This window comes from Rhineura floridana, chromosome 7 (genome assembly GCF_030035675.1).
Source record: "Rhineura floridana isolate rRhiFlo1 chromosome 7, rRhiFlo1.hap2, whole genome shotgun sequence".
NCBI classification, from domain to species: domain Eukaryota; kingdom Metazoa; phylum Chordata; class Lepidosauria; order Squamata; family Rhineuridae; genus Rhineura; species Rhineura floridana.
The window spans coordinates 107,068,137-107,077,892 of record NC_084486.1 but is presented as its reverse complement, the minus strand read 5'-3'; the positions used below and the strand labels follow the sequence as shown (position 1 = coordinate 107,077,892).

The following is a 9,756-nucleotide window of genomic DNA, read 5'->3' as shown; positions in this document are numbered from 1 at the left end:
ATACATAATGAAGCATTAAATAAAGTCACTTTTTATTCATTACAAAAACAAATATGATGATAATTACGTTTATTAGCTCTCCTTCAACAGAAAGTCCCAGGACAGGTTACAGCAGTATAAATAACTTATAAAAAAAACTGTTAACAAATATTGAAGGAAACAAAAGGAAGGTGATAAAAGTAAACCACCAAGAGTGGTGAGCAGAGCCTGGTTGATGCCAGGGCATTTGGACTCTGGTTTTAAGTGTTCCACCTGTATATAACTATGCCTCCTTTTCGGCACTCAGCTCAGGAAACTCCATATGACAATAATAATATATCTAATAGATAGAATGTCAACAGGTAAAGCTTACCCCATAACTGTATTTCCATACTAGAAAAGGCTTAATTTAATTTTTGTTTAATTTCTGCCTGCCACACAGCTGTTAAAGGCACAAGAGCCCGGCTCTCCTCCAATGCCAACCTTAAACCATGCAAAGAACGCAAGTTAAAAGTAAAAACAACAAAATTTGGGCAACTTAAAATATGTTAAAATATATTTAAAGTGAACATATGCAACTGTATAAACTCAAAGCCTTAAGAAACAGAACAAAAATACATTGAGCATGTGCAATTTCACATTTTAAAAACGTGCTTTACCCATGTTTGTTTTTGCTCACTTACTGCCTTGGGTCAACCACGAACGCTCTGCCTAGCCTACCTCATATGGCTGTTGCTCTATTGAATTCTATAGGGCTTACTTCTGAGTAGACCTGGCTAGGATAAGTCCTTGTATTACAGGCATACATTTTTACTTCCTTTAACTAGAATGATGCTGCATCTTTGTACTGTAAAGCCCCATGCCCCCCCAAAAAAGTAGTACAGCTTCAAAGCTTCAACAAAATCTTATTTGATTTACCTCGGAGTAAGCCCCATTAAATATGAAGACTTCTGAGTAAACATTGTACTGAGTAAATATTGTACTGTAAGTTAAGTATACAGTGAAGTTTTAATGAGTGCCTAGGTGTGCATTTGTGGGGGGATGTTTCAGGACTCAGTCCCATTACTCTTTTTGGCAGACAGCCCCCTCCTGAGATCCCTCTGTCTCTACAGCCAGAGCCAATCAGCTTGATCGACCTTCCTTCACTACCATTGGCAAAAAGGGGGGGGAGCTAGTTGGTGCCTTCTCTTGATGTACTCGCTCAAGTGCTGTGCTTCTCAGCTCTCCGTGTGGCGGGAACTGACTGTGCTGGACGGAAGAGGAGGCGGAAGCATCTGCATGCACATGCACTGTAGGCTCACAATTTGGTGGTGCACAGACCAGCCATTAATTATTTTTGCAATTAATAAATAATTCTTCTCTTGGCTCTTTGCGACCCACCTGGGGGTCCCAACCCCCAGATTGGAAGCCACTGGTGTAAAATATCAAAGCCAGAACTTGTGAAGTATGTTTTTGTATGTATAATACTATAATAAAAAACAAAACCTGGGTTAAGGTAAGAGCAGTGTGTCTACATTCATAATCTTTGCAAGCCAGTTCAAGAAAGTTATCTTAGTGTCAACAATACACAAAATGGAAATGGACTGCCTTCAAGTCGATTCCAACTTATGGCGACCCTATGAATAGGGCTTTCATGGTAAGTGGTATTCAGAGGGGGTTTCCCATTGCCTCCCTCTGAAGCTGAGAGGCAGTGACTGGCCTAAGGTCACCCAGTGAGCTTCTTGGCTGTGTGGGGATTCGAAACCTGGTCTTCCAGGTTGTAGTCCAACACCTTAACCACTACATCACACTGGCTCTCAACAATACACAAACTGTAGATTAATTATTGTCAAGTCTGGCCCATAGGCAACAGTCTGGAATGAGCCAGGAGCTGTGAGACCAGTCAGTAGTTGAGATCAAAGACTAAGTCAAAATTAAAGGGCAAACCAGGAGAGAAGGCTGAAGAGCAAGCTAGGATAGAGGACCAAAAAGCAAGCCAGGAGGCTATGACAACCAGGGTAACAAGATCAAAGAACAAGCCAGAAGTCAGGACTAAAGAGTAACGAAGTTTTCAGGAACCCTCCAGAGCTCAGGAGGATCTTGTTGCTCAAGGAAGACTCAACTGTAAGACCTTTTACCCAGCTTCCTGCCCAGGAGGATCTCATGGCCAGCATGGGTGGGAGTAGTCAATCTGGGTCCTGAAGGTACTTCGCTGAGAAGGTGTCAGCTGCAGTTCAGTGTTTCACCACATGGGGGCAGCCACACATAAATCCAGCAGTCCCTGACTATGGTAGCGCTCATCCCTGTGGCCCTCCTGATGTTGTTGGAACCCAACTTCCATAATCCCAGACCATTGATCAACAACATCAGGAGGACCACAGGTTCCCCATCCCTGCCTTAAATATATAAATAAAATTTGCATTTATAAACTACTTAATATTTAAGAATTTTTAAGCAGCATGCAAAAATAACAAAAAAACAATAAGACAGTACCTTAACAAACAGTAAAACAGAATTATAAAAACACATAAAAACAGGAATTCAGCAACAACAGGATCCAATCTTATGGGTCAGGAAAAGCCTGGACAAAAAGATATCTCTTCACAAGATATGTTTTGTTGTTGTTATGTGTCTTCAAGTTGATTATGACTTATGGCAACCCTAGGAATCAGCAACCTCCAATAGCATCTTTTGCACATTTTTGCAAGTACTCTTCCCAAATATTGTGCATCTGTGTATGTTATTTTCACTAATACATATATATATATATATGCACATTTCCCTGTAATATATGCATTTTATACATATTGTTTGGCTGGAGAACTGTGTCATAAAATCTGAAGAAATGTGAATTTCTTAGGAGAGCTGTGTCTAGGTTTGTGTATTGGTTTGAGAAGTATAAATTGGGCAGTTTCTCATTAAAATGTAAACAAAATTGAAGCCATGAGAAGTAAAGAGGTTGCTAAACAAGAAGTACTATAAATGTTATTGTAACATCCACCCAAAGGCCTACTATCCTCTTCTGCCCTCTTTTGCCAGATAAGTGCAAGATGATGGTCTTTCTTTTATACACCTAGAAATCAACCAGGGCCACATCTGACTTTATCATTTTTGGCATGGCAAAGCTCCTTTGAGTACTTGCTTCTTCCCTTCCTTGAGTTCCCGCATACTTCATGCCTCTCATGAGTCACCATTTCTCTTCCCCCTCCTCAGATGTTAATGACCTCCCTGCACCCCTTAAATGATCACCACCTTCACTGGTGTTTCCACCAGAGCAAAAGGAGGACTTGTAATATTATCTTCATTGCTCTCTAAATTTTTTGTTCCTGATTCAATCCTTCTTCTGTCTGCTTCATCCTCTGTGAAGCCACCAGGGCTGACTTGAGATGTTTTGCTGCCTGAAGCAAAGGACAAGATGGTGCCTCTTTCCATTAATTTCATGTACAAAAGCCTATCACACTGGTTGCTGAATCTTATTTCAACACAAACAGGGTGGAAGCTAGAATACACCCCTATTTAACTTTTACATCAACTCCCTAGTCTAGAAGCTAAGCTCCCACCCTCCTAATTTAGCAACTATATTCCTATCAATTCTTCTTTAGGCAGATGATGCAGTGCTTTTGTTCTTGTTGAGTATTGGCCTGCGGCATCTTTTAAGAACTTTGGACACCTATTTCAGGGGCAGCTATGTCACAGTCTTTAGCCACATACGTTGTTATGGTTGTCAAGTGTCCATCCACTGTCATATTACTCAGCATTAAGTACTTTTGGCTTCCATACATAACATACTGAGGGGCCATACTGTAGATCGTATAGCTGGTGTAAAGAACAATCAATAGCAATATCATGCAGAGAAAAAGAAGCACCTGAGGACATGTCCTCCCAGTCTGATTTTGTACAGCCTTATCCAGAAGACCCATATACCCATGTTTTGAATTCCTGCCATTGACGTAAATATAAAGTACATAATTATAGTAGTAATGAGGATATAATCGAGGGGGAAGACAGTTTGTAGAACAGGTAACAGCATATTCAGTGGATTGGTCAAATTAGTTCCCAGGGTTATAAATCCAGTATCTATGCCAGCTGAGAGCAGTGCTTTATCCAAGTTGGACAAGAAGAGAGAAACAGTGAACAGCAGAGCCACAAGGATAAAAAAAATATTCCCCAGACAATTTTTAGTGGCCTCATAGCTCCCTAGAACCTGGTGCAGCAGCTCTTCTCAATGTATTCCAGATGCCTCCCTCTCTTTCGAAGGACCGTTAGCTTGTCTGCAAGTTGTTGTAGAATCCACCTATCCTGAGTTGGTAATGGCTGACCACCTTTACACTTTGATTTAATCCTTAGTATACTTTGCCCATAGCTGGTCTAGCACAGTGGGGAGGAGAGCCTGGCTGGGAGCCCAGAGTCTGTGAGTTCAAATCCCCGCTCATGTCTCCTGGGTGTCAAGGGCCAGCTAATGATCACAACCACAGTGAGTGGCTCAGGGTTATGTGCCCTGCCACCTGTGCAGCTGTATTTTAACCTTTTTGTACACCGCCCAGAGAACTATTCGCTATGGGCGGTCTATAAATGAAACAAACAAACAAACAAACAAACAAACAAATAAATACATAAATAAATAAAATAATCCCAAGGAACCCGGTTGCCCCCCAGCTGGCAGTTGCAGACAAGGAAGGGGCTGGCTTGTGCAGCTGTGGCACACTGAGCAGGCTCTAGCCGGCTGGGGAGGACTAGCCTCAGAGGGAGGCAATGGTAAACCCCCTCTGAATACCACTTACCATGAAAACCCTATTCATAGGGTAGCCATAAGTCGGGATTGACTTGAAGGCAGTCCATTTCCATTTTCATACTTTGCTCAACCTCTCCAATATCTTCAGTGTTTTCCAAGTGCTCATAACTAGCACTTCTTGTCCCCTTTATCAGGTTTAGAGGCAACATGGATATGCCATAAGCTGTATAGGTAATAGATGCCACCATACCAATAAGGGTCAAAGAACACATAGAGAAGGATAGAACAGCCAAACTATGGCTGCTTCCAAGTTCTTCAAACAAAAGTTTCACTTTCTCCTATTCTGTTGATTTTTTGTTGTTGGGAATATCCAGTGGAACAAAGGCTCCTATTATTAGAAGAACAGAACAAACCAGAAGGGATCCTAGAGTATAGTTGAATGCAATGTTAACCTGTGAGCATGTATTGCCATCATCTTAATCTTTCTCCTCATAGTAGAAGTAGACAAAAGGGGATCCACAGGAACATACAGAATAATATGATGGAATACAGGGTGTGTAATATGCATAAACACGGTGTCTTCAATTTGCCTTGTAACATTTGCATCTGCCCAGTCCTTTAATCTACAGAAGAGAGAATTTCTGCAGATGATGTTTCTTGCCCCTGCATGACAAACTGGACATATCCATGTTCTCTCTTCTGCCAAACTATCAAAAGTACAAGACTCTGTCCTCCTTTCCACGTGGTCACTCCAGTTATACACACAAAAGAAAAATAGGTAGAGATGGCTTAAAATGGGGAGTCCTCGACTAGTGGTTCCTCGACTAAGTGATTTGAAATATTACCCAAGTTTGGCACCTTTTGGTATTTTAATTAAAGTGCTTACTTTGGGCTAGTTCTGCCAACCAAGAGCAGCAGCCTGGCCTCTGGTGAGATAGAACAAGAGTTGCACTGGGAAGCGGTTTCCCTGGGAGAGCTAAATTCTCCCAGTCAGTTGTGTTCCAAGATATCTTATGGAGGAGTCGTAGAGACCTCTGTCCTGAACAAATGTAGAAACACAGTTTTAAGAAATGCAAGGGAATTTTTGTAAACTGCCCAGAGAGCTTTGGCTATGGGGCGGTATATAATAATAATAATAATAATAATAATAATATGGCACATTTATGGAGAACTAGTGTAGAACAGTGGTTAAAGAGGCTGTAGGATGAATCAGGAAGTCCCCATTTTGAAACTCACTAGGTGGCCTTAAATGACCTGCTATATCTTATTCTCACTCACTCCATCTGCAGTATTGGAAATAATAATACTGATTCTCCTGATAGGGTTGTTATAAGAATTACAACTAGATAATGCATGCAGAGTGCTCTAATCTCTTGAAAGTGTTATACAAATGTTGGGCATTATCATTATTGCAGTTTTGCCTAGAGGCAGTACTGAGCAGGGGGAATCAAAAAGTTCCCAAATCTTAACGTTCTATCCATTCTTTGAGTGACAAGAGTTCAGTTCTACTATCTCTCTAGAGCTCTTGGGATAAAGTAGGCTTCTGTATGTTAGAAGCTTGCAGTTAAAGAATTGACTGGTTAGTTTAAACTGCCATATGAAATTCAGAACCCGTCTCTCCCTTTACAGAGCTTTGAATTTTGTCTGAGGGTTGCCTGGTTACAATGCTGCACTGATAGAAGTCACAACTGGCAGAATTCTTTTTCTGTACAATTCTACACTGAGCAGTTGTGTAATTCCCCCAAGGCTCATTTACCTTAGCCCTCCAAGCCCTCTTTGCATATTTTACAAATCCTCCTGTTCACAGACTGTTCATGATGTTTTGCCACAATCCTACCTGTTGCTTTTCTTCAGCTCCACATTTCCATTACTCATTACCTTCTCAGATCTGTGTTTGTCAGACCACTGTCTACCTGCTCAACTTCTTTTGGAAACCTTGTATCTTGGCCATGCTAACTAATACTTCTATGCCGTCTCCTTCACAATAATATTCAGGAGGAATAAGGAAGTGATGGCCCTTCACATGTTGCTGGACTTCACCAGAGCTTGGAAAATTACTTTAAAAAAGTAATAAATTACAGTTACAGTTACATGGCCCCCACAAAGTAGTAATTACCATTACAATTAAAATTGCTGTGAATTACTCAAAAGTAATTGCTACAATTACATTTTAGTTACTTTAAAAAATGCCTACAAGGTGCTGGCCTTGGCTGCTGCACATCTAAGTAGCCTAAAACAACATTAAAAATAAGCACACACACAGAGAGGGTAGTAGAATATTTTTTTTTATCCATAAGGTTAACAGAATGGCATAACAGAATCTCACATCCCCTCACCCCACCCCCAGCAATGATGATACCCCAACACACATATTTTTGTATATATATATTGTCTCCAGCTCTTTTCTCCTTCCACTCCTGTCAATTTTTAAACAATTGTTTTCTCCACCCTATCTCGCTCTCCACCTCCTCCCTCGTCGCCTCCTAAGCACCCATAGAGCATGAAGGAAGAACAACGCTGCACAGAAGCCCAATTTGAAGCACATGATTTTTATTCACAAATCAGAGGAGCAGAAGACTTCCCCTGCTCCCCCCCACAAGCAATGCACAAAAGTAATGCTGGAAACATTACAATTACTCCTCAAAAGTAATGAAGTTACTACTTGTTCTATTACCAGCAAAATGTAATGAAGTTACCCACTAGTTACTCAAAAAAGTAATAAATTACAAGTAATTCGTTACTTGTAACTTGTTACTTCCAAGCTCTGGACTTCACTCCCATTGGCTAAGCTAAGTGGGGCTGATGGGATCTGGAGTCCAACAACATCTGGAGGCCACAAGATGGAGCCATAAATTCCCCATCCCTGATTATTCAGCCTGACCTGGTCTTAATTGCTATGAGGGATCTTCACATGCACCTTCCTCATTAATTCCTTCTTGTCTCAGCTCCCAGTTGCCTCAGTCTCCCCTGCCTGTCTCCTTACACCTACAGGTCCCTCAGGTTTCTCATTCTAATTGCCTATTCTGCTTCCTACCTTCAGCTCTTGATTCCCTACAGTTTAGTGCTCCTTGGGCCCACCACCCTGTTATCTGTCTATTCTATAATATATCCCCTTTTCTAGGCCTATGGCAGGTTTTAATCTCAGCAAAACTGACAATTTTTCCTTCTCTCACAGCATCTGACATCAAGCATTCTGACAGTTCTCTTCCCTGAGTGACTGGAATGTGTGTGCATGACCTCAGTTGGTCAGAGTCAGAGGGTTCACCTTTGCCCAAAGCACAATGTAATATAAATATGACATATAAAAGCTTTCTCTTGTGCTGGCAGTCACAGTTGGATTGGATTCTTAAATTTGTTGCTGTGTATAAATAGATCTTGGTTTGTAAGTTTCAGCATTAATACAAAGGCTTAGCTCTCATGTATTTTTAAAAACATCATAGGAGTTATCTGTCTTAAAATAAAAACAGCTCTGGAATTAGTTATACATTTTAATGAGATGGGACCATCATAGTCTTCGGTGATGATCTTCTGAATAATGCAGAATCACAGAATTCTCCCAGTAGTTCATGTAATATAGAAAATTATCAGTCTCCATTATGTAAGTAAAAAAACTCATCCATGCAATTTTACTTCCTTAGTCTTGAACATTAACTTGATATTGGATTAGAATTTGAAAATCTATTTAAAAAAACCCTTTGTATATAACAACGACAACAAATTATAATGTATGCCAATACAAATTTGTCTTCAGAGTTTAGGTGTTGGGAGTAAATGATAGTAATGGAGTATTCTTTAGTCGTTTACAACACACTTTTTATTGAAGAATCCAGATGAGGTTGTCCTTGTAGCTTAATAATGAGCTGGGATGGATCACTGGTCTAACTATGGGCTGATGACTAAGGCTGTGCATTGTGCTGAATCAGGTCAAGACAGCCTTGAATTACCTTGGGTTGGTTTTGGCCACCCAAAGCAATCTGGGACAGGGGCAGGGTCTTGGGTGAGAAGGCAGTAGGGGACTGCTTTGTCAGAGAACACATTGAGGAAGCAGTCCCAGCAGGACGGAATCCTTTCAGTCCTGTAGGTTGCAAGGTGCTCCTTCACAAGCATTTTCACTACAGGGCAGAAGATGAAGGTCAGAGTATGGGACAAGGTCAGTATTAGGATTACAGGTACTTTGTGAACATGGCTGATTTTTAATTAATTTCAACAGATTAGGAAAACTCAGAGAAAAAAGTCCAAAAGGGCTCTGGAGTTTTTTCCTCTCTTTTTACACTTTGAACTCTCTATTCTGTTTGACTGTTTTGTGTATCACCATGAAAATTGAGAGGGTTGTTAAGCAAGCGTTTCTGAGTTCAGGACTATAAGTTTTGTAAAGTTTTGTTTTGAAATGAGCTTATGGGAAGCATCAGAATGGCATGGGGGTATTTTCAATTTAACATTGCGGAATGTGAAAAATCCACACTGGCTATAATATACAGCCACTCTTGTGGCTGTATAATTTTTTTTATTAAAATAGAATAAAAATATTCACCTGCCTCCACCCACTTTCAGGCAATTTCAGGGGTAGGGCTGTAGCTCACAGGTGAAGGTCCATAACTCAGCGGCAGAACATCTGCTTTGCATGCAGAAGATCCCAGCATGTCCAAATAGTGCTGGGAATGTCATAGAATCATAGTAGCGTTGGAAGGGTCCTATAAGGCCATCAAGTCCAACCCCCTGCTCAATGCAGGAATCCAAATCAAAGCATTCCCAACAGATGGCTGTCCAGCTGCCTCTTGAATGCCTCCAGTGTCGGAGAGCCCACTACCTCCCTAGGTAATTGGTTCCATTGTTGTATGGCTCTAACAGTTAGGAAGTTTTTCCTGATGTCCAGTCGAAATCTGGCTTCCTGCAACTTGAGCCCATTATTCCATGTCCTGCACTCTGGGATGATCAAGAAGAGATCCCGTCCTTCCTCTGTATGACAACCTTTCAAGTACTTGAAGAGTGCTATCATATCTCCCCTCAGTCTTCTCTTCTCCAGGCTAAACATGCCCAGTTCTTTCAGTCTCCCCTCATAGGGCTTG

The 9,756-nt window shown here is 41.1% G+C and overlaps 1 pseudogene; it reads right to left on the bottom strand.

Annotated features, from left to right (window-relative positions):
• Window positions 1–3,611: 3,611 nt before the first annotated feature.
• Window positions 3,612–6,565, bottom strand: LOC133389696 (lysosomal cobalamin transport escort protein LMBD1-like; annotated as a pseudogene).
• Between the last annotated feature and the right edge of the window lie 3,191 nt (window positions 6,566–9,756).